Source organism: Pinus tabuliformis, chromosome 7 (genome assembly GCF_031772625.1).
Source record: "Pinus tabuliformis cultivar Carrire ecotype Pingquan chromosome 7, CPIR1, whole genome shotgun sequence".
NCBI lineage: Eukaryota > Viridiplantae > Streptophyta > Pinopsida > Pinales > Pinaceae > Pinus > Pinus tabuliformis.
In genome coordinates, this window is record NC_142293.1 from 1,328,319,293 (window position 1) to 1,328,343,457 (window position 24,165).

The following is a 24,165-nucleotide window of genomic DNA, read 5'->3' on the forward strand; positions in this document are numbered from 1 at the left end:
TTTTTTCAATAGAATTTGAGAAAATGTTTGCCTATTTACTAAATTCTATTAAGATTTTATAGTGTTTTAATGTAGCCACTTTTTAAATTTTAAAGATTTAGGACACCATTTCATTTTGGCATTTTTTTTTTATAAAGAGTTTATTTAATATACACTTGTTAATAGAAGTATAATTTTTTTTTTATTACTTTTCATCTTTGAAGAGTTAGATAAATATATGCCCTTCCAAATAAAATTAAGACCAACCCTTCAAATTTGATCACTGCTTACTAGTTTTCTGGATTGTTCTTTTTCCAAACAGGAGGTCTCATCCATGAAACACATGGCTTGTACTTTGTTGACTTAATCGACGATGTGTATTACCTGTCTTCAAATCAACGAACGATCATGAGATTAGGGTTTTGTCCCTAGTTTAATTACCCTCCAATGTTGTTGTCGCCATATTTTTTTCATTTATCCTCAAGTTACTTGGTCATGATTCTCACTAAGGCTAGGGTTTAGCTCGGAACTACAACACAGTTGTTGTTTTCACCAGTGTTTATGCAAACAAGTGTTCATGATCTCCTTTCCTCAACATTTTTCCTCCTTTTGTCACATGGTGGCAGTTGACTCTCAATATTTGTCACAATGAGATTTCCACCCGTCGGTTTCATTTTAGAGTTTGATAAGGAGGTGATATCTATTTAAGTAGGATCTCTTTCTAGAATTTTGTTTCAGTTCGATTATTCAATTCAATATTTATATTACTCACTAATTTCATTGAATATCCTGTTCTCAGGTTTCCAAAATTTGCTGGAGTCTTGGAGTAAAGGTTGCAGACTATCATAGTCAACTCGTTATAGCTGAATTTAGGTGAGCACTAGTTCCCTATCTATGGTTCAAGAAAACATATTCACCTTGTTCCTTATCCCTATTTTTTTTGTTCTCCAGTTGTTTCCGACTCTTGTAGGTTTTACCCAAAAGGGTTTTGCGCATATATTCTTGTACTCAGGGTTTTTGGATTTCAATATTGTATATTTGTTGTCCAGTAAGCGATTTCATGCCAAGGTTACCTACCAATTCTCAAGTTTGAGAATATAGTTTTTCTCTTTTAACCTTGCCGTAATTTCTTTTATACATGATATCATATTTATACAATAATATTGCAAACATATTTCATAATAGACTCCTTAGGGTTATAGGAAGATTTTCTTCCTCTATGCAACCCTAGGTTTTTTTTGTTTGAAAAAAGTAAAATTATTTCTTTTAGACTCGAGAAATAATATATCGAATTTATTTTATTTATCCTTTCCTGTAAGATCTATCCACGTCCATAATTTTTTTATGGCTACATTTCTCTGCATTTGATGATTACGAGCAGTCATGTAGGACTTATTTGCTTGGCTTCTCACATGTAAAATTTATTATATAGTTATATATATTCACCAGAGTTATTGGAAAAAAATTCTACTTCGGCTGATATGTGATTTCTAGAATGTGTATATATATATATATATGTAATTTTACTCTGTACTCGTCAGGAATTATTCTATCTCTGTATGTATTCATTCAGTTAGATCATTCAATAGAAAAGACTGTTATGATGTATTATTATACTTTTGTAACCAAGAATAAAGTTTTTTAGTTCTGGTTCATTTAGGTACTTTATGCATGATTTTACTTGCTTTTCTTGTGTTAGATGAAATTCTGGAGCTATCCTCTACTATGTAAGGTAAAGCCCTTCCCTCATTTTGAAGAAGTTTACCATTTTTTTCTCTTATGTTATTTTTTTTAACCAAATATAATCATGAGAACTCTCTAATATTTGTTTTATGTGTTTCTTTCTTTTTTTTCTTTTTAAATATGAAAATACCTGAAGGCGTTTTGGAACTCCAAGTTTAACTCGCGGTTCCACTTTCTTTCCAGGTTGGGAATACTACTTAGTTTAATTCTGAGATCTTATGAGAAACATGGTTGATTCTGAGATCTTATGAGAAACATGGTTGCATTATCAACGAAGACAATATTTATTGTCTTTACTAGTTTTTAATTTATTTTTTGTTTGAGTCATTCGCCATGGAAATAAAATTATTCTTTAAAAGGTGTCAATATTGTTATATAAGTAGGTAATATTGCATAAGTAGAGTTTTATTGAAAGGTGTAACTAGGTTCAGTCTTCATAATGACATGTAATTATATTTTATGTAATGAGATATAAAGAAGAAAAATAAAATTATTGTATTGACTTGCTTCATGGGTTTCATGAGCAAGAGATTTGATTTTTGAGTCAAGACTCCCATTGAGAGTATTTAGGAATTATTTGTCATCTAGTCATAAAATGTTAGAGTCATTGTCATGTAATGAAGTCATATTACATTTTGCAAAAGATCAAATTTGTCTATGTAAAGTATCCTCCAAGACCTTGTCACTTATCCTCTTCAAGTTGGCCTACAACGATGGAAGAACATGCTAGAAGAAGTTAGCCTCAGTACTTATCATCATGTTGGCCTAAGGGTCATGATTTTATGTGTATAAGTAGCATCAATTGGCCTCACTTGAAGAAAAGTAGCTCAACAAGCATTCAGTGAAGAAGTGTGAAGAAGAAGGGCTACAAAGAGAAGTGTGAAGAAGTGATAAGGAGAGTTTCTTGTGGGCAAGAGAAGGAGGACTCTTTTGGGCATAAAGAAGAAGGTTTATTCTTGATCCAGGTGATTGGTGGTCACCCACCTATTCCACCTAGACCCCCTAGTCAGTTTCATCTGTTTCCTTGTTCATTTCAACATTTACTATTTTTAGCAGTTTTTCGGGTTCTCAAAATTCCAGAGCAGTTTTGACCCCCTAAACAACATTTTTTTGGGGTCCGTAAAACCTGTAGTACTCGGTGAGACCTTTCCAACAAGGTTTTGTACGCGCCAAACAAAGATAATATGACCAATTTACGACCCCAAGAAGTTAGCTGCCTAACTAACCCAACGGGGCCCACAAACTTTTGGTGTTACATCTCCTGGGGTTAGGGTTTTGGTTGTTTAGGGTTTTCTCATGTTTTCCAATAATAAATAGGCCCTTGAGCCTCATTGTAACACAGTTCAGAGGAATGTAGCCACCACATCTCTTATTAGAGAAAAGATACCATCACCTGAGCTATCTTACCTCCATTCTATTTGTAAGCATAGTTCAATATTTTTCTATTAATGAAATGAAGTGTTTTTCTGCTACATCTCTATTTTTATGATTATATCTGTAAGTTGTTGTGTTCCTCTTTAAGTTCGGATCAGTGGTATTAGAGCGGTCTGCTCTTTCTCTGTTTTTCTTTGCATGTCGCCAACGAGGTTAGGGTATAAGGAGTTAGGGCTTGATCTGTTTGAACAATTGCAAGATCAGCCTCGCAAAACCCGACAACTTCCCATGGCAAAAGAAAAGAAAGATGAGGGGGTAGGAGATCCTTCCAAAGTATTGCTCAACTAAGCCCTCGAGCGACAGAGGGATGTGATGATGGATAAATTTTCCTAGATCCTTCGGCGGCTACCCACAAGCGATGCATCTTCATCTAATAGCCACTCTGGAGGCGACACTCCTTTTAAGGTACAAGTTAACTTAGATATTCCCATATTCGAAGGCTTGATAGATGCAGACACCATAGATAAATGGTTAAATCAGTTGGAAGGATATTTTTTAGTTCATGACTTTTCCAATCGGGAAAAGATTACTTTTACACTTCTCAAAGCCACCCCACACATCAAGGACTAGTGGGAAACCTACTGCGAACAAAAGGGCGAGAGTAAACCCTCATTGTTTTCAGCTGCACCCACTTGGAATTCTTTCCGAAACACCATCAAGGAATACTATTATCCTGTCGGGAGCTATGAAGACAAATACATAAAGTGGACCACACTATGGTAGGGAAGGGACAAAGATGTGCCAGAGTTCACAAATATTTTCCATACCCTTCACACGAAGCAGGGTCTTAAGGATACTGAGCGGAATTTGGTGCTCAAGTACCACGACTGTCTACACAAGTACATCTAGGACGAGATGGAGTTCCTCGACATTTTCTCACTCGACACGATCTATCGATATGCTGTCAAGATTGAGCAGAAGTTTAAACATAAGAAGTGGGACTTTAAATCTGCAAATCCAAAGCAAGGAAAAGGTGCCTCCAAACCATAGAACAAAGGACCAAGCCAAGGTGGGCTACACAGGATAGTTTGTCGAAGCCACAAGCAAAGAACAACACCGCGAAGACGAGGGATATAGGAAAATGGTGTGAGTTCCATAAGAGCTCCACTCAGAATACAAGTGAGTGTCAAGCCAAGCAGTCACTAGTGGAAGAGATGAAGACTCCGAATCAGACGCAAGTTCCAACTCTGAATCAGAACCCGATAAGGGAATTGACAAAGGGAAGAAGATCATTGATGCGGAGCCCAGTGCCACCATGGCCACCACCAAGATCCAAAAGATTGAGCCTGAAGATCCAGAGGAGGGGGAACACCTCTTCCATTCATAAATGTGGGTGAAGGGTTCTCTGCTGTAGTTCATTGTTGACAGTAGGAGCTAAAAGAACCTCATTTTAGCAGAGGTCGTGAAGTGGCTAGGCCTAAATACTACAACACATCCATGGCCGTACATCATCGGGTGGCTTCAACAAGGACAAGATCTTTGCGTCAGCTAGCAGTGTCGCCTTCCCTATAACATCAAGCCCTTCACAGATGAGGTACTGTGTGACATTTCTCCTCTTGAAGTTTGTGATGTATTGTTAGGACAACTATACTTGTGGAAGTGACATGTTGTATATGAGTCTAGACATCACTCTGTGATTATTACTTTTGCTAACAAGTTGTACAGGATACCAGAGGTATCCCTCACTACCGCCATCTCTTTGATCATTGCAAAGAAATGCAGTAAGATCATTTTCAAGACTAGGAAATTTGTTTTCCTTATGATTCACCCCCAGGGAAAGAAGAATGTTGTGGCCACCGCTTCCAGGCATGGCTCATTTGCACAACACAAACAGATGGAAAAATGTTGTGGAGGAGTACAGGGATATTTTCGTTTCACCCACAGGGGTACCTTTGCACTGTCAGGTCAAGCACTCCATCGATCTGACCCTGAGTGAGCCGCTTCCAAATGGACCAATCCATTGATGCTTTGTTATGGAGAACAATGAGATCAAGAGGTAGATTCAAGAGATATTGTAGAAAGGGCACATCAAGCCAAGATCATCACCTTGTGGGAGCTCAATTGTATTTGTATAGAAGAAGGATGGGACTTGGAGGCTCTGTATTGATTATTATCGAGCGCTGAAAAAAATCACTCTCTGAAATAGGTACCCCATCTCGCAGATTGATGACCTTCTGGACCAGCTCAAAGGGGCCAAATATTTCAACAAGATTGAATTGAAGTTAGGTTATCACTAGGTGCCTATCGAACCCTCTGATGTGTGGAAGACTGCCTTCAAATCCAAGGAGGGCCTTTTCGAATGGTTGGTTATGTTGTTCGGATTGACGTGCGCCCCCGAAACCTTCATGAGATTGATGGACGACATCTTGCCACCTTTCACCAGTGCATTCGTGGTGATGTATTTAGATGACATCTTTATCTTCAACTAGAGTTGGGAAGAGCACCTCCACCATATTTGATAGGTCCTTTAAATCCTACGACAACACAAGCTATGTGCTAAATTGGGGAAATGCAGCTTTGGCCTAACCCAGGTGTTAGTGTCAGTATTTGCATACTGCCATCAATGATAACCAATCCTCTTTTCATATCATATTAGGGTCCCATTCTGAATTTTTTTTCATTCCACTAGGTTGTCATGCAAAAATTTGGTCATTGAAGGTTGAATTAAGGTTTCCTTTACTCCTTTTAGAAATTTACCCCTTGTTAGCTCATTTCAACCTTGCTAAGTATCCATTGTCCATAAAGTTAATGACATCATGCCATCACATTAGTCATGTCATCTTGAAATTCAGTCCTTCAAGGTCTCATTAGGTCTTTTAGGGTTTTTCAAGGTTTCATTAGGTCATTAGGGTTTCCAAGGTTCCAATAAAACTCCATTCCATTGCATAAGACCAACAAGTAAAGGGTGATCAAATAACATCTCTTCACCATGTGAAAATGATTTGTAAAGATAAATTCTTATTTCATCATGTAATTTTATGTTCACTAGATGTAATAAGTAATGTTCCTAAGTTGCCATCAAAAGATAAATTTGTCAAAGTAAATATTCAAGTGAAAGGGTAATGTTTCAAAAAGTTAAGTGAATGCCAAAGGGAGTTGTCTTTTCCCAAGGGTGTCCAAATCATCATTTTCCACAAGCACTAAACCCTAATTTCCTCTCCCACTGAGCTAGGGTTGGCTATGAAATCAGAGAAATTTGAGAAGATGAGGCCTAAGGGAGGTAATTTCAACAAGTTTGAGGCCATTGCAACTCATAAACATCATGCCTCCATCATTTTTCAAGAAGTCACACCAAAGGGACAAATCATTTGCCACACATAGGGCCAATCTTGTTTCCAAGTATGTTTCCAACCAAACAGAGATGAACTTTATAAAAGTGAGAGAGGGTTTTGTCCATAATAGTCCAAGGATGAAAAACCTCCTTCAGTTTTTACACATGGGTTATGGTTTTGGAGAAATAGAAAAAACACAGTTGCTACAAGAGAGTTGCTGCACTTCTGTAGCGACCTTGGGAAAATCATTTTTTTATCCTAGATGGATTGTCCAAATGACTTTATTGATGAGTCAAATGATAACTAGAGAGAAATATATTTCAAATAAGCTATCATGAGATCAATTTGGAGTTGAGTAAGACCTCCAAAAGTTTCCTACAAGATTCTAACACTTCATTTTGCATCCTCATTCTGCACTTTTTGACCAGTCTTGGGAGAATCAACTTTTGGAGGGTCCAATCAAGTAAATTTTGAAAAATTAAGGTATATTTTGAAACTAGACAGGACAAGATTTCCAATGAGCTATCTTGGGCTCAATTTGGACACTAGGAAGGCAGTCAAAATCAACCTGCAAGTTGGAGGGCGCGTTTGACCTGAGTGCTATGCTTTTGCCTGAAATTTCTATGCACTTCCTAAGGGCGCTACGCGCCTGTAAAGAGAGGGCACATTTGACCATATTACTGCGCATTTTCCCAGAAAATTCTAGATGTTTCCACAGAGCACAACATCCTCTCCAAACTTCATATGTGTCACCAACATGCTCCAGCACCACAAGTAGGTTGAAATCACATCACTCCTTTCCTCCACAATTGAATTATATGGTGGTTCATTGTGTTTTGGTGTCCTACTAGATTCAAAACCATAGTAACATAATCTCATTCCTAAATTCCATTTCCTAACTTCCCACTACCATTCCTACATTTCAAAACTACCCCCTGTCACCTCCCTTATATCACACATCCCCATTTCCATCTCCTCAATTTCCTCACACCATTCCATACTCTTTACACCTACATTCCATTTCATCATCTCCATAGGGCTTGACTCCAATAACTCATGGCAAAAGAAGAGAACTAAAGTTAGAGTGAGGAAGAAAGACAGGAGAGGAGGCTATCTAAGAAAGGAGGGAGAATCATTAGACATGAGCCAACTAATACCAGAGAACTCATGGCATCTCCCATCACTGTGACATGCTTTAACCAGGGCAAAACTCAAAAGAGCCCATGCAAAGATTGAAGCCTTGACTAAGTAAGAGGAGAAAAGGAGGCTAGATATTCTTGCCGAGGCATCACTCCATGCCTCAAACATATGATCAGCCATCAGCTCACCAATTTTGACAATTTTTGAACAAATTTTGCAATTTATGATTTTCTATGTTTTTTAAAGCATTTTTAACACAGTCAAAAGGTCAAACACACATCACCTAGGGTGCTGTGCTCTTTTTTGGGGCATATGATGAGCAAAAGGTTAGAATATTTGGATTCAGAGTGATGAGGACATGCACCCTGTGAATTTTCTAAGAATTTGGAGGAAAACAAGTCAGCCAAAAAGGCCAAAAACCACCAAAAAAGCACCTTTTTGCCTCATTTCTGGCTTGGGCACTATGCGTTTACTAGTATTGGGAGATTGAATTTTTGACAGGGAAAATGAGCTCCAAATTGAAAAATCAAGACAAATCTGGAAAGTAGACTTGAAGGGATTTCCAACGAGCTATCTTGGAGCAAATATGGACACCGGGAAGGCACCCAAAAGCAGTCCTGAAGTTGGAGGGCGCGTTTGACACTGAAAGGGTGCGTTTGACAAAGAGAGGGTGTGTTTGATAGTCTTCTCCAATTTTCACTGTTTCTCTCTAAATTGATTTTCACCTATGGTAAATTGATGTTTTACTGATGTAATTATTATGTTTTTTACTGTTATCTAGGGTAAATAGATTAGGTAAATGGCCTACATGACTTGTAATGAATCAATTTTCTTCAGTTAGGGATGAGTCACTTTGACCACCCTATACTCTAGCTATCAGTTCAGTCTTTTTTGCAACTGCTCCTCTCATGGATTCGACCGCTGAGGCTAGGATGAGTTGGTTTGAGGCCTATATTATGTATTTTCTTAGTCATTCTACAGGTTGGACTCTCTTGGATGTTGTAATAGCTTTCAGACTTTGGCATGGAATATATTGGATGAAGTTGCAACTATTTTGGTGGGATTCTTGTGGCATGGTAATTTGATCTTGTTTCTTCTTCTGTTTCATATGTATGAATGTTTTGTACCTCTCATGATCCATTTCACTCTATGATATGTTGATTTTCAAGGTGTGATAAGCAGAATTCATCTTTGTATGCTCTGTTTTGGGAAAATCATCATAGATTGTTTCATTTCTTCAGTTTAAAAAGAATTCATGACCCTCATGCTATTTTTAGCATCTCACTAGTCTAAACCATCTCATCACTATACTATTGAGTTTAAAGTACCTTGACTACCTTGCCCCATCAGATGTCTGCAATTCAGATTCACTTTGTCCTGACCTAGTTCATTCTCCGACCTAATTCACTCATCCTTGTGACTACCCAACCAAAATCAAATTAAACAACCCTCTGCACTTTACATCTATCCTAAAACCCTAATCTATCCAACCCTCTTGGCTGTGATCCTTTGGAGCGAGCCCTCTCCAGCTTGGTATGGCTAACTACCAAGTCAAAAGATTGTTCTGTGGTTACCTTAGCTAGACTCTTCCTTAGCCTTGGAGATCCAGAGGAGTGATAACATACTTGGCGCCGTTGCCAGGGAACAAAAAATTCATTTTCCCTGGGTGTACGACAAAGTTTAGATCTAATTGTTGATGGTGGACAATGATCAGGCGCACGAAGGCTGAAATCATCCACCTGGAAACTCCAATTCAGGTTTGAAATCAAATTCATAGACTCCACTGGAGGATGAACCGTGCAAAAAAATATGAAAGGACAACATGGGAAGATCAGGTATTCAACTTGGACTTTTATTCAAGACACCCTGTTGTTTATCATGAAATATCTCTTCTCTTTTCTTGAAAATTTCCAGAAATTTTTCCAAGGTATATTATGTTTGAGAAAAGGTCATGGACCTCCGTTGGATTCCTCTCCTTTGAAGGTTGTAAATCCAAATCCCTCATACGCCTTTGATCTTGGTCTAGATCCTTTTTTCTGAATCTTATGATGACCATCTTCAAATTGATGAACCTCAAGAGATCAAGACTGATCCTACAACTTCTGTACATACTCCTACACCTTGTAAAATTCTAGATAGATACAAACCACTCATCTTACCTCCTATACTCCATGATTTCCCTGAAAGTCATTACCTATATCTACCAAGGTTTGATGGTGCAACATCACTGCTGAGAGACATAGGCATAATTTTGAGACTTTCCTCGACCTTTTTGAAGTTGATGAAGAGGATGTCAGTATTAGGCTGTTTTCCCTTTCTTTGCAAGGAAAATTCAAGAGTTGGTTCAAAAACTTATCGGCTGCAAGCATCTCAAATTTCCCGTAGTTTATCAAAGTTTTCCTTGACAAGTGGGTGGTCAAAGAAAACCCTTTCCTGATTCTAGAAGAGTATGACCAGTTGAAAAGACGGCCAGGGGAGACAGTACAACAATTTTCTTCCAGATTCAATCAAGTCTATTGTTTGATACCTGCCAATATAAGACCTCCTCCTGGCTTAGCTCTCTTACATTACCTAGATGCCTTTGATCCAGAAATGGAGTTTTAGCTGAGAGAAAGGAACCTTGCAACACTTGAAAAGATGTAGAACAATGCAGTAGATGTAGAGACTAATCTGTTGATTAGAAGGGCAAAGTTGAAGGAAGAAAAGAGGGAGAACATAGATGCAGAGCACCTGACATCTTCAGAGGTAAAGCTCGACATTTTGGTGAGTGCAGTGGAGAAAATGATGCAAAATATCACCGTGAGAGATGAATTTTCCATTCAAGATCACCATGACCCACTTATCCCAGAAGAAGAAAAAGTTGTTGGCCTTAAACACTTTCCTACTAATCCCAGCTACCATAGATTAGAAAATGGATTTATAGATCAATCTGAGGAGAAACAATATTCTAATCTAACGTGTATGTTTGATGACATTACTTGTGATGATTTGCCGACGTTTTATCATTATGGTGATTATTATGTTCTCCAAACAGAAGCTAATCTTGCAGACCAATCATTAGCTGGTTTATGGAAGGAGGAAGTTCAGTTTCAGCAGCTCGAATACAGTGATCAACCAATGCATATGAGCTATGGAAGTGAGGAGGAAAGTGCACAAAATTTGGAAGTAAGTGAAGGATCTTTGCCTCTTTGTTTTACTTCATTTCAATTCAAAGAGACAACTTTGATGTAATCAGAAATCAACAGTCATTAACTTTTGATCTTGACAAGCAAAAGGATAATGAAATTCTTGATCAGAGCTCCTTACCTTTGTGTTTCTCCTTGTTTGCAAAAATAAGGGAAAACTATAAGCAAGCAGATGAGAAAGTGGTAAACACTATAAATGATAAACCTTCTCCTGAAATGGTCAAGGAAATCCTTTGCGACATACAATCCTCCTTAGCTCTAGATTTGCAGCCACCAAATTCCATTGAATCCCAAATTGCAGATGAAGGCTTGGAAGCTGAAACATGTGATCAAATGATGCAAGATGATTCTGTACCATTATTTTTTGAAGCCTTCCAGTCTTTAAAGGAAATTTTTCATAATATCTCTAAAACAAAGGATGAGCAACCTATAGAAAATCATGCAGTCTCATTTGAACCAATGGAAAATAGGTTGCAGCAGTCTTTTCAAGTTTTTCATGACCCTATAGCTGATGTGTTGGATGATATCTACGGTAAAATTCCTTCTCCATTAGCTAATTGTGAGCCTGAAAAGAATGTTGATATAAACTTGATTCGATAGCCGGTTTCTTTGTCATTTTCAGCAAGAGTCTCATTACAAAGCTCATCCGAAAATTTGCAGTCATATCAGGATAGTAATGAAGAAGATTCTTGTTTTGTTGTTGATCATCAAGAAAAATTAGTCATTCACGAGTTTCAAGATCCTTTTGTCAACTTGCTGCAGTCATCAAGGGAAGAAATCACGGATGTTGGGAAAATTTTAAAATCAAGGTATGAAGACTACCTAGAGCATAACAATAATGTATTATATGGTCTGGAAATCAATATGTATTCCTATGAAGATCCTTTTGCAACATTTTGAGGCCTATATTATGTATATTCTTAGTCTTTCTATAGGTTGGAACTGGTTGGATGTTTAGCTATTGATCAAAGACACTAGTGTAGTCAGTATTTGGCAGAAATTAATGAATGAGTTGCAACTATTTTGGTGGAATACCTGTGGTATGCAATTTTGACATAGTTTCTTCTTATGTTTCATATGTTTAAATGTTTTGTACTCCCATGTTTCATTTCACTGCTATGATATGTTGATTTTCAAGTTGATGAGCATAATGCATCTTGTATGCTCTGTTTTGGGGAAATCTTCATAATTTGTCCAGTTTCTTTAGTTTAGAAAGAATGCATGCTTGTCTTGCTATTTCTAGCACCTCACCGGTCTTATCCATCTCACTTCATAACCTTAAAGTGTTTGAGTGCCTACCTACCTTGCTCCATCATATGTCTGCAATCATACCCTCATTTTCCCTGACCTTGTCTTTTTGACTTAATCCTCTTCCAACAACCCCACCAAATCAAATTAAACAACCTCTGCACATCATATCTAGCCTAAAACCCTAATCTATCCAGCCCTCTTGGCTGTGATCCTTTGGAGAGAGCCCTCTCCGGCTTGGTAGGGCTAGCTACCAAGTCAAAATATTGGTTTGTGGTTACCTCAGCTAGACTCTTTCTCAGCCTTGGAGATCCAGAGGAGTGGTATCACCAGGTTCAATATCTGGGATACATCATTGATGAGTAGGGTGTACATGTGGACCCATCCAAGATACAAGTCATTCGGGATTGGCTAGCCTTAACCACTCTAATGGAGCTCCACATCTTTTTGGGTCTTGCCAATCTATACCGTAGGTTCGTGTTGGGGTTCTCTCATATCACTTGGCCTTTAAGTAAAGTCACCAAGGGCGAAGTGAAAGCAAAGTTTTTTTGGTCGGAAACCCAACCAAAAGTATTCTCCAAGTTGAATAATCACCTCTGTTCTGCACTAGTTCTCACATTACCATGCCTACAATAACCATTTGAGATTGAGACAGATGCCTCCGATTATGCTATTGGTGCGGTTCTTACTTAGCATGGGAATCCAATGGCTTACCACAATGAGACACTTTCAGAAACATTTCGAAAGTACCCCACTTACAACAAAGAAATGTACTACATTGTGCAAGCCCTTCGTCAATGGAAGCATTACATTCTGGGAAGGAAACCGTCATCCACATAGACCATCGACCTCTACAGTTCATACAAATAAAAGGGAAGTTGCAGAACGATTGCCATCAGAAATGGTCCACCTATCTGCAAAAATTCCATTTGAACATTAAGTATAAGTAGGGAAACACCAATAACGTCGTTGATTGCCTTAGACAACCACCGACCATGACGCTGATCACTGTGCTCGACTTCTATGGGCACGAGACATCGGGGCGGCTGCATCTTTACAAGAGCGATCCAAAATTTGGTAACATATACGAGACACTCCTGGAAGGCAAGCAAGTTCCAAATTTTTACCTTCAGGATGCACTATTGTGCCACTTGGGACACATCTGTTTTCCTTTAAGTGAGCATGCCAAGATGATTAGGGGGGCGCACTACAGTCGAGTCGCTAGACATTTCAGAGTAGAGAAAACAATGGTGATATTGATAACCATTATTGTATGTGAACTCAACCAATGGAAGATACTCCTCCCATTTCCTCTACTGGTGCATCACGTATATCTTCAGCGTATCTTCCAATATACTTGTTGGGCTAATTTATTAACACAAATTAACACAAGTATTTCATTATCAATCCAGGTTTGTAAAACTTGGAGGCATGTCCACAATGTATGGATATCAGATGTAGTCAAGCTTAGAAGATAAAATATGAAGAACCAAGGAAATACATATTACAAATATAAATCTAATCAAATAATTTCTAATTCACTTCTGCAATATATGTGAGATGAAGTGGCTCTTAACTTAAGAGATCCATTTGCATCCTTCTACTACAATATTACTTGATGAATAAAAATAAAAAATCATTAATTGACAACAGATTAAGACACATAAATAAACAATGAAAGAGGCTCCTAAATTAGGAGATCCTTGATATTCCTCATCACAAATTCATTCATCATTATGTTATTGTTAGAAAGTTGGAAGTGCATAAAACGGCTTGAAAACAAGAAAGATGAACTTTAGTTTTTATTCATTAATTCAATAGAAGGAGGGTTCAAATTGAACACTGTGTTGTCCCTTCATATCAAAATGATAAATAAACTAAGATTCATCAACAAACATAAATCATCACACATCAATTCAAGTAAGAAAATCTAAAGCAAAACAAGTAAAAAATCTGGAACAACTAGTTCATGAAAATCAAGCTAGTTTAACAATGAAGTGTACTTAGCTTGGAGTAGGGACCCTCCACCCTTGCCTTGCACACTTGAAGAGGTTATCAACTACTGCAACTTCAGTCAGTTATCCACACCATTGAACAAAAAAATGAAAGTAGAACAGGTTCTTCAAATTAACTTCAAATATTCAAATGTCTCTACATAAATTATACAAATTCTACATACACAAGCCTTCAAAGTTTTGACTTAAATAGAAGATCATGAAACAAACTGATCTAAAGTATCTCTAACAACTATATCTATCCATATCCACTAATCCAAGTCGAATTCATCCAACCTATCACTAAAAATATGGAAAATCCCATGAAATCATAAAACTACCCTATTTTCTAAGGATTTTCTGAGTGATTGGTCATGGTTGACTAGCTTTGATTGGGCCTGATTTAGCTTGGTTTGACCAAACCAATTGGAGCTATTTTAGTCGTAGTTCCCAATATTTACATAAATGTATCCATTTCGTGCCCGGGTGTCCTGCAAATATGACATCCATATAGCTATTATGGGAATTTCTGATTCTGTCAAAAAATTGCACTTGAAATTGAATTTTCATAAAAACTTATAGAGATTGCAAAATTAAAATTAAATACCTGAATATACATAAAATACATCAAAATGAGGTGGATGCGATGGAAAATATAAGAATTAAGTATGTTTTATTAAGAAAAACTAGACCAAAAATAAGGGCCAACATCTCCCCCTCGCTGATTCACAACCATGTCCTCATGCTTGCTTTTTCCTCTTGGATCTCCTAACCTCTACTGTGAATCCTGTGCCTGACCCTGATTCTTCCTTTTGTGTTACCTCTAACAGATAATTTATTCCCATACTGTGTTCTTCCTTGTAAATAGTAGCTTTGACCTTTTGTTTCTCATATTTGTTTTTCCACACGTTTTTCTCTTTTAGCCACTTGAGTGCCTGTTTGCAATGTATATAATTCTTTCTCTTTAGTTTTTCTACCTCCTGATTTAATTTTTCATTCTCCCTTGCTAACTTTGCATTGTTTTTCTTGCATGTTTTATTTTATTTCTTCAAGTGCTTTTCCAGGATCTTGTTTATTTCTAGATGATCTGTCAATTCTTTGATTTTGCTCAAGTGCAACTCTTTTTTTAGTTCCTATGTATCTTTTGCAAATGATGTGGCTTCCACATTATCAAAATATGAGTCTTTTTCTAAAGCTTCTTTCTCTAATCTCTCAATTATGTCTTCTACCTGTTTCTCTATAGAAAATGTTTCTATAATCTGTACTTCTTAGTCCTTGCTTCTTGTTTCTATTGGGCTCTTTCTCCTATGCCTCCTAGGAGTGGATATGAAAGATGTTTCATTTTCAACCATAACAATGTTGTTTTGCTTCTTAGACCTGGTTCTTGGATAAAGTGGTGAATTCATGATGCCCCTGGTTTCCTAATCTATTTTGTATTGTTCTTCTATTATCTATTCTTCATACTGGTTTTGGACTAAAAATTCTTTCCAAATTATACCCTGAGTTTTTACTTGATGCTCTACAAGAATTTTTATTAGTCCATGATAATTATCTTGAGCTTCTCTTAGTTTGTTCTCATTTCTCACTGACTCTATCATCTTGATGATATTTTGGGAGAAGAAATATAGCAAGTTTATTTTGACTTCTCCCTTAATGTGTTGGAGTAGCCTGACATGATACAAATATGTCACATTATGTCCTCTATCACATGTGAAGAATTTTTGAATAATCAAAACTAACTCTCCCCATGGTTCATTGAACCACTCCCTAGGTATGTCTCCAGCTCTGTCAAAGGCTTCCTTCCTGTTTTTCTCTAAGAATAAAGTCCATGCTTTCTCCTTGAAGTGTAGGCCTTTATGATAGTTTTCTCCTGTCAATGGAAGATCTAATGCTTGGGAGATGTATTCTAGAGTTAATGGAATGATTAAGTTTCCTACCATTGTTCGATCTTGAATATAGTTGTTCACAAACTCCTTGGTTAACTCTCACTATGACCATTAAACCTTTGAATAAAACTTATAAGCCTTGCTTGATATAATTTTTCTATTGTTTCCTTCTTCCACTGTTCATTTTGAAATTTTGGTTTTATTCTGGTGGTCATATTTTCTAATAACCAATTGACATGCCCTTCTACTGCCATTAACCTCATTTTTGAAAATGAAAATAAAAATCATTCATGCATAAAGATATTTTTGATTCAGTTAGTAGTAGGACTTACCTTTCTCCTGATACTCTTTGGAAATAATAAACTCAGGCTTGTTTCTAATCTCTGTTTTCACTGCAAAAATAAATCACTGTTCTTTTCAAAACATTACCCTTTTGTAAATGAAAAACAAAAACAAACATCTTGCTTATACTCTGATACAAAAAACCATTCTCGGTTCTGTTCTTCTTTCACCAAAACTCTGCTCTGTCCATATAAATGAAGTGCATATCATTCATTGTATTCTCTGTTTATAAGAAAAGAAATGGAAAATCGAAACTCTGTTTTGATTTGAAATTTTTTATTTTATTTTATTTTTTTAATTTTTTTTTTTTTTTTTTTTTTTTATTTATAAAAAATCATACCATAGCTTTCTCCTTTCGATTTTCATTTTTCTTATAACTTTCCTATGGTTATCAAACTCATTTATATGTCAAACTAAAGTCATTCTCTCATTCACTATTTGTACAATTAAGGCCACTGTTTGTGCAATCAACCCACTATTTGTGCAATCAAACCATAAATAATTCATTGTGTATTCAACGAAATCACAACAAACTACAAGTTTAACACTCTGTTTCGTTAACCAATTTGGCGAAAACATGTGTTTATGCAACCAGAATTCAACTTAACATTCTGTCTCATCAACCAATCCTCGGTGGAAACATGTGTTTATGTAATCAAAACTACAACATAACACTTTGTTTCATTACTCAACTTGGCGAAAGCATTTACTTATGCAATCAAACTTTAACTATCATTTTGTTTCATCAATCAATTTCGGCAATTTCATGAGTAAATGTGGAGGATCCGAGTTGATTTACCTGTTTGCACCAGAATGTCGTGATTCTCTCTATGTCGTGGCTCAATCAACCTGCGTTTCATAATGTTTGCCACTGTTAAACTTCGTTCCAAAAACCTATTTCTTGACAAATAGTAAACGGTGTTTGGAGTGCTTCTTATATCTTGGATTCAAACTTGTGTTTCATTAAAAAAATCCCAAGATTTCCTCATAAAATATTTGCTGTATTTATTGAGAGAAATCAAGTTTTGGTTTCATCTTCTTGCTCACGAGATCTTCTTTAGTTAACTTTGTTTGATTTTCTAGTTTTCTCGGCTTATCCCTCAATCTATTCCGCTTTTTCTTCTTATCGCTCTGATTTCCCACTGTTATATCTCTTGCCTTTCCTCTCTCGGTTTGATTTCCTTTGTTTCCACGTTTTCTCTATCAAACCATTCACCTCAGGCTCTCGACTGTGTGCTAATATCTTATGCAACACTTCGTCGTTCTCCCTGAGCCTGCAAATGGCTGTGATGGTGGAGAGAAATCGATTTTTACAGCGTTCTGTGTGTAAAAATGGTGGAGGTGTATTGTATGAGCTTGGGTTGAATGCAAAACTCACTGTGTTGTTTTTGTTGAAATGTTCACTGCTATATTTTCAAATTTGGTTGACCGTTCCTACATGATGCATCCTCTGACTGCTTCCCTTCGTGGTTGTCCTTCATTTCTTCATGGCCATCTTGCATAGCTACCTATAGTACTTACCTCCACGTCTCGACTTTTATTACTTGACCTTTGATTGCTGTATTACTCATTTCACTATATAGTCTGCCTACCATATGTTTCATTTCCACCGGCTCGTATTGTTATTCATTTCATTATGGTGCATTGTGATTTGATCGCTGCTTTGAATTTCATTATAGTTTTATTGCATGGCTTATAGTTTTATTGAATGAATTTATCCCCGTTAACTGTCATCGTACCTCCTCTTCATATCCATTTCCCACGTCTTATTCCTCCGAAACATTTCATAATGTTTGTTTGCATTGCATAGTCATCACATGATTTGCATTATGATAACCTTTTCACTCAATAGCATCATTTTTATGCGCTTTAATTATAACTTGTCGAAATAAATTATTTCGATTTCCTTCACTTTGTATTATTTCATAATGCGCATATTTCAATATATGTATGTTAATTTTAAAATGACCATGTTTAGGTCATATTTAAAATTAATTTCATGATACTAATCTTGTGTATGGTTTTGTAGGTTCTAGGGTTTCAACTATTGAACCCTCTATTTTAATCCATTTGCTTTTCAAAAGAAAAATACTTAGGGTTATGAAATGAATATGTAAATGGATTATGGAATATGAATACAGAATATGAAATGAATATTTGGAGTATGTTTATGGGATTAAATGTAGAATAATGGGTATGAATATATGAATAGGATAATATGATGAATAGAATAATGAGGGTAGTGAAATGAATATGTAGGTAAAATATGCATGTCAGGTACTAACTTAATCTTAACAATCTCTAAAAAATTTCTAAAATTTTTGAAATTTCAAGAGCAAAATTTTTTCCTCACTATACTTTACTCCCTAATAGTATTTGATGATGTCTTCTGGTCATATATCTTTGATGGATTGTCTAGGATAGATTGAAATGTAGACTTTATTTTTGTTTCATTTTCTTGCATTCATCATTGATTCAGGATCATTGATTGTTGATGTCGTTCATGTCCTTTCTGCAATTGGTACTTGATGATTCAGGTCCCTACTGTCATGTATATTTTTATGCAGTATTTGTAATATGATACATGTTTTTTCTAACATTTCAGGTCCCTTCTACACAATGTTTCCAATAATGTTTTAGGTCCCTTCTGCGATACAATTCAAGTTCCTTCTTCAATTCAACTACTCAAACTTTTAGCTACTCAAATTGAGTTTATTTTGCAACTTTGCAACTCCCCCCTTGCTTATCTGAAGACTTGTCATCAAGTCTTGTATTGTTTTGGAGGTTCATTCTACAAAATCAAACTGTCGTGAGAGTAAAAAAAAAATTTGTGAACTCATAGAGGCCAAACTAGTTGGTTTGCGTCCATGAATTCGTGTTTGCTTTGTGCCAGTTGCTTGGTTTTCACAAGCAAACTTTTTATTATATTTTTTTCTTGTTTTTTATTTTTATTATATTTTTTATTCTTCTTCTGGAGTATCGGAAGACATATTGCTATCCTGTTCCATTGCTTCCATATCAGTATCTTTTGTCATTTGTTTCACAAAATCTTCTTTATTGATAGGCTTATTGTAGACTTTAAGCCTATGTTCGTTAACTAGAAATGAAATAGATTATTGATCAATTGTTTTTATCTGAACAACTCCATTATCAAAGATTTCTTCTATCTCATATGGCCCCAGCCAATGAGTTGTAAACTTTTCCTTGAAATATTTGAATTTGGAGTCAAATAATAATGCCCAGTCTCATTTGTTGAATGTTTTGTTCTTGATGAATCGATCATGCCATTTCATCCTTTGCTGCTGCACCAAAGTTGTGTGTTCCACTGCTTGTTGTCTCTATTCATCTAGTTGATTCAATTCCATTATCCGCTATTGTTGTGCTTCAGACAATTCCAATCCTAACTTTGTTGCTAACTTGAATGTGTGTATCTGAAATTCTATGGGTAACATGACTTCTTTTCCATACACTAACTGGTATGGACTAAACTTTGTTGTGTTTTTCCATGTTATCTTGTGTTCCCATAGTGCATCTCTTAACTTTTCTGACCAGTCCTCCCTATTCATTTGTACTGTCTTTATTGTTATATTTTCTAGTACTTTTTTTGTCAACTCCACTTATCTGTTTGCATGAGGATGGTATGGTGTTGATTTTCTGTGTTTGATCTTGTACTTCTCTGTAAGATCATGAACAAGTTTTGAAGTGAACTGTGTGCTTTGGTCAGTTACAATCCATCTTGGTACCCCATATTTGACAAAGATTTCTTCAAAGAGGAATGTGATCACTATGTTTTCTGTTGCTCTTGCAGGAATGTGATCACTGTGTTTTCTGTTGCTCTTGCTACTGCCTTTGCCTCAACCCACTTAGTTACATAATCAGTACATACCAAGATGTACTTCTTTCCATTTGATGGTGGATTTATTGGTCCCACAAAATCCAGAGCCCATTGCTCAAATGGTTATATGAGAACTTGTGGCTTAAGTGGCATTTCATCTGATATTAATGACAAATTGCATCTTAAGAAAAAAGAGTTAATTTTTTTTTAACTCTTTTTCTTACGATTGCATTTTTTCTTGCATCTTAAGAAAATGGGCATGGTGTACTTTTCAAATTTCACTGCTTTTTATGCTTTTACTCGGTTAACGAGCAATTGACTTTAATGAAAGCGCCTGTATACATAGTACACGATAATTTCATAACAACATCTTCCTATTCTTTGACAACTGTCACACCTCTTGACATAGGGTTTGGAGTCTTTGAAGATTGCTGGCCAGTAGTAGCCGAGTTGCAGCACCTTGTAGGTTGTCCGCTTGTCTACAAAATGACCACCACATGGCTCATCATGACATGCTTTCAAAATTTCTAATATTTCGTCTTCTCTAACACATTTTCTTATTATCAAATTAGAGCTAGTATAAAAGAGATCACCATTCACCCAACTATATCTAAAAATTTCTCTAATTATCTTTCGTTTTTGTTTCTTTGTGCACTGGGATGGTAATTTCCCAGAGGATAAATAGTTTTCTATATCTGCAAACCATGGTGTTTTGGCAGTTATTGCAAATAGATGTTCATTTGGTAAATTATCTAATACAAGATTTGGATCACCAAGTGTATGAAGCCTTGAAAAGAAATCAGTTACTTGATTTTCTTTCCCTGGCTGATCTTGAATTGTAATGTTAAATTCCTACATTAACAATAACCATATTGTAATTGTACCATTTGTGATTACTTTTTTCATTAAGTATTTGATTGTTGAATGGTCTGTGTGAATGAACACTTGGTAGACTTTTATGTAATGCCTGAATTTGTTTACTGCATGTACTACAACTAACATTTCTTTCTCTGTGACTGTGTAGTACAATTCTGATAGTGTTAAGTTTTTACTTATGAAGTATATAACATAATTAAACAGGTTTTCTTTTTGTCCAAGTGATGCACCTATAGCATTATTAGATTCATCAATGGAAATGTATAATGGCAAAGACCAATTTGGTCCTCGAAGAATGGGAGCAACTGATAGTTTTTCTTTCAATATTTGAAATGCATTTTGACAATGATTTGTCCATTGGAATTCAACATCTTTTGTAAGTAACTTGAATAGAGGCTGTGCTATTTTATGGAAACTTTCAATAAATCGCCTATAGTAGTCTGCATAACCCAAGAAACTTCTTACCTCCTTTTGAGTTGTAGGTGGCATTAAATTCACAATGACTTGTATTTTTGTTGGATCCACCTTAATTCCTGATGAGGAAATATGGTGCCCCAACACTATCCCCTCTGTTAACTTCATGTAGCATTTTTCATTACTCAGGGACATATTTGTCTCTATGCATCGTTTCAAAACTTTCTCAAGTTTTTTCAAACAGTCATCATATGTGTTTCCATATACAGTGAAATCGTCTATATTGACTTCTACACATTCATGGATCAGATCAGCAAATATTGCAACAACTGCTCTTTGGAAAATAACAGGTGCATTATATGGCCCAAAAGGTAAAATATTGTATGCATATGTTCCCCATGGGCAGGTAAATGTTGTTTTGTCTTGGTCTTCCCTTGCCATTCTAATCTGATTATATCCACTAAACCCATCTAGGAAATAAAATAATTTCTTCTCAGCTAATGAATCTAGGGCTTGGTCTATAAATGGTAGTGAAAAATGATCTTTTAATGTTGCTTTGTTTAATTCCCGATAATCTACACATATTCTCCACTTCCCATTTTTCTTTGGTACAACCACTAAGGGTGAAACCCATTGACTATCAGAAATAGGATAGATGAACCCAACTTGTAGTAGTTTTGTAGTTCTTCTTTCATGATTTTCTTGATCATGGGGTTCATCTGCCTTTGAGGCTGCCTTACTGGTTTAATTTGGTCATCAGTATAGATGTGGTGGATACATGTGTTGGGGTGAATTCCTTGCATATCTGTGTAATCCCAGGCAAAAGCTTTTGAGTACTTCTGTAATAATGTTATTACCTCTTGTTCTTGTGACGATTGTAAGTTATTACCAATGTTCAAATGTTTCCCAGGATAAATCTCAAATGTTCTAGTTTTTGAATTGGTAATTGTGTTTACAGGAAAAATATGTGTGAATGATTCTTGCAGTGATTGAATTGTGTAGGTTTCCTGAAAACAATGGTCCAAAAGATTACTTACAGCTTCATACTGAGCTACTCTAAGTTGCTTTGAAATATCTAGTTCTGAGATGAAAGATCCAATAGATCTTCATTCTCCTCATCTTCTCTAAGGTCAAAGACTTGGTTAATACTTAGAATTGATTTAGTTTTATGTTGTTCTTGTCCTTCAAGCAATGATACTAAAGAAGGTGCTTGTGCTGGAGAATAAAGTGTGATGTGCTTTCTTTCATCCCCATGTGCAATAATCATACTTCTCGATCTGCATCCTATAAAGGCATCAACAGTGGCTAACCACGGTCTACCTAAGATTAGAGGATGTCCTCCCAAGTTTGTTTTTGGCTGCAAAATGAGGAAGTCTACAGGATACTCCCATGAATCCAAAGAGACTATGATATCCTCTAATATTCCTTTTGCATAACTTTAGAGATGTCTGCTAACTCTAAAATGGTAGTAGTAGATCTAATGTTGTTTAAATCTAAATGTTTCATTGTCTCTGTACTCATTACATTTATAGTTGCTCCCAAATCTATTAATGTGTTTGGAACTGAAAATTTGTTTATTGAAAAAGTAACCATAGGGATACCAGGGTCAATACACTTTTCTACTGCTGTCTTTGTAGTCATGAGGCTAGCTAATTTTCCGATGACTTGGATTGTGGTAGGATCCTTCTTATTTTTACCAATTTTCTTGATGCATAATTCCTTTATTGTTTGATCATAAATTGGTATTTCTTTGATTGCTTGTAATAAAGGAATTTTTACATAAGCATTTTTTAATTCATCCAAAATATCAAATTCAAGAAGGGTCATTTGAATTTTCTACTCTACTAACCTCTTTGGATAGGGTGGTGTTTGAGTTATTACCATTTTTCCTTTCTGACTTTGATTTTTTGAATGTGATGTTTCAGGTTGTTCTCCCTGTTCAGCTGGTTCTTCTATGATCGAAGGAGAATTTTTATGCATTACTTTCCCAGACCTTAAATGGACATCATTTATGGGAAGAATGGAGTATGCTGGAAAATATGTTGCTTCTTCCACATTGTATGCAGGTTTATTGATTTTGTTACTCGGATTTGTTATTGGCTGAGATGGTAGTTGAGTTGGTCTAGGCTAGTTCAAAGACAGATGTAGCTGCTGTGGTTGTGTTAGTAACGATGCGGAATTCTGTTGTGGAAATGGCATGGATTGTGGATATTTTTGGAACTGTTGGTATGTGAATGGCTGTTGATATTGTTGCTGGTATTGTTGTTGGTATTGTTGAGGATACATTTGTTGAGGTGGTTGGTTTCCATAACTATATCCTCTCCAACCTTGTGCAGGTTGGTTTTGATATTTTTGTGGAGGCCAAGCTTGCCACGACATTGGGGTATTCCAAGAGTTTTGAGGAGGATACTGATAGTTTTGTTGAGGGAATTGCTGAGGGAATTGTTGAGGAATCCTTGGCTGCCAAGGCCTTCTTGGTGCTACATAGTAAAAACCTTCTGCTCCTTGTACTTCTTCCATTGGATTTAGTTGAAATTCTTTCAACTTTAGACAGTTTTCTATTGAATGGTTTTCTATGCAAAGACCACATACCTGAACACTATCTAAAGGACATTCTCTTAATGCATGCTTCTTTCTACATTTGGGAAAAAATATTGCTAATATTTGTTCTTGTTCTTCTTTCTTTTTGTTTGCTTTCAGAACATCTACTTGTGTCCCTAATGTACTTAGAAGATCAGTTTTGAAGTTTTCCAGCAAGCTCCCTATCTCTGCTCTTGTTACCCCTCCAACTACTAATTTTGCTGCTTTTGAACTAAT

The 24,165-nt window shown here is 36.2% G+C and overlaps 1 long non-coding RNA gene across 8 annotated transcripts; it reads left to right on the forward strand.

The window, feature by feature from the left end:
- The first annotated feature begins 391 nt into the window (after positions 1-391).
- On the forward strand, positions 392-23,907 carry LOC149252477 (uncharacterized). 8 transcript variants are annotated; one of them, XR_016266059.1, is made up of 4 exons: positions 397-672; positions 779-852; positions 1,679-1,711; positions 20,032-20,509. It is a non-coding gene; the product is annotated as an uncharacterized LOC149252477 (long non-coding RNA). The 8 variants fall into 8 exon arrangements; XR_016266058.1 differs by lacking the exon at positions 20,032-20,509 and adding an exon at positions 1,859-2,248; XR_016266056.1 differs by lacking the exon at positions 20,032-20,509 and adding an exon at positions 23,274-23,907 and having other exon boundaries at positions 398-672.
- The last annotated feature ends 258 nt before the right edge of the window (positions 23,908-24,165 follow it).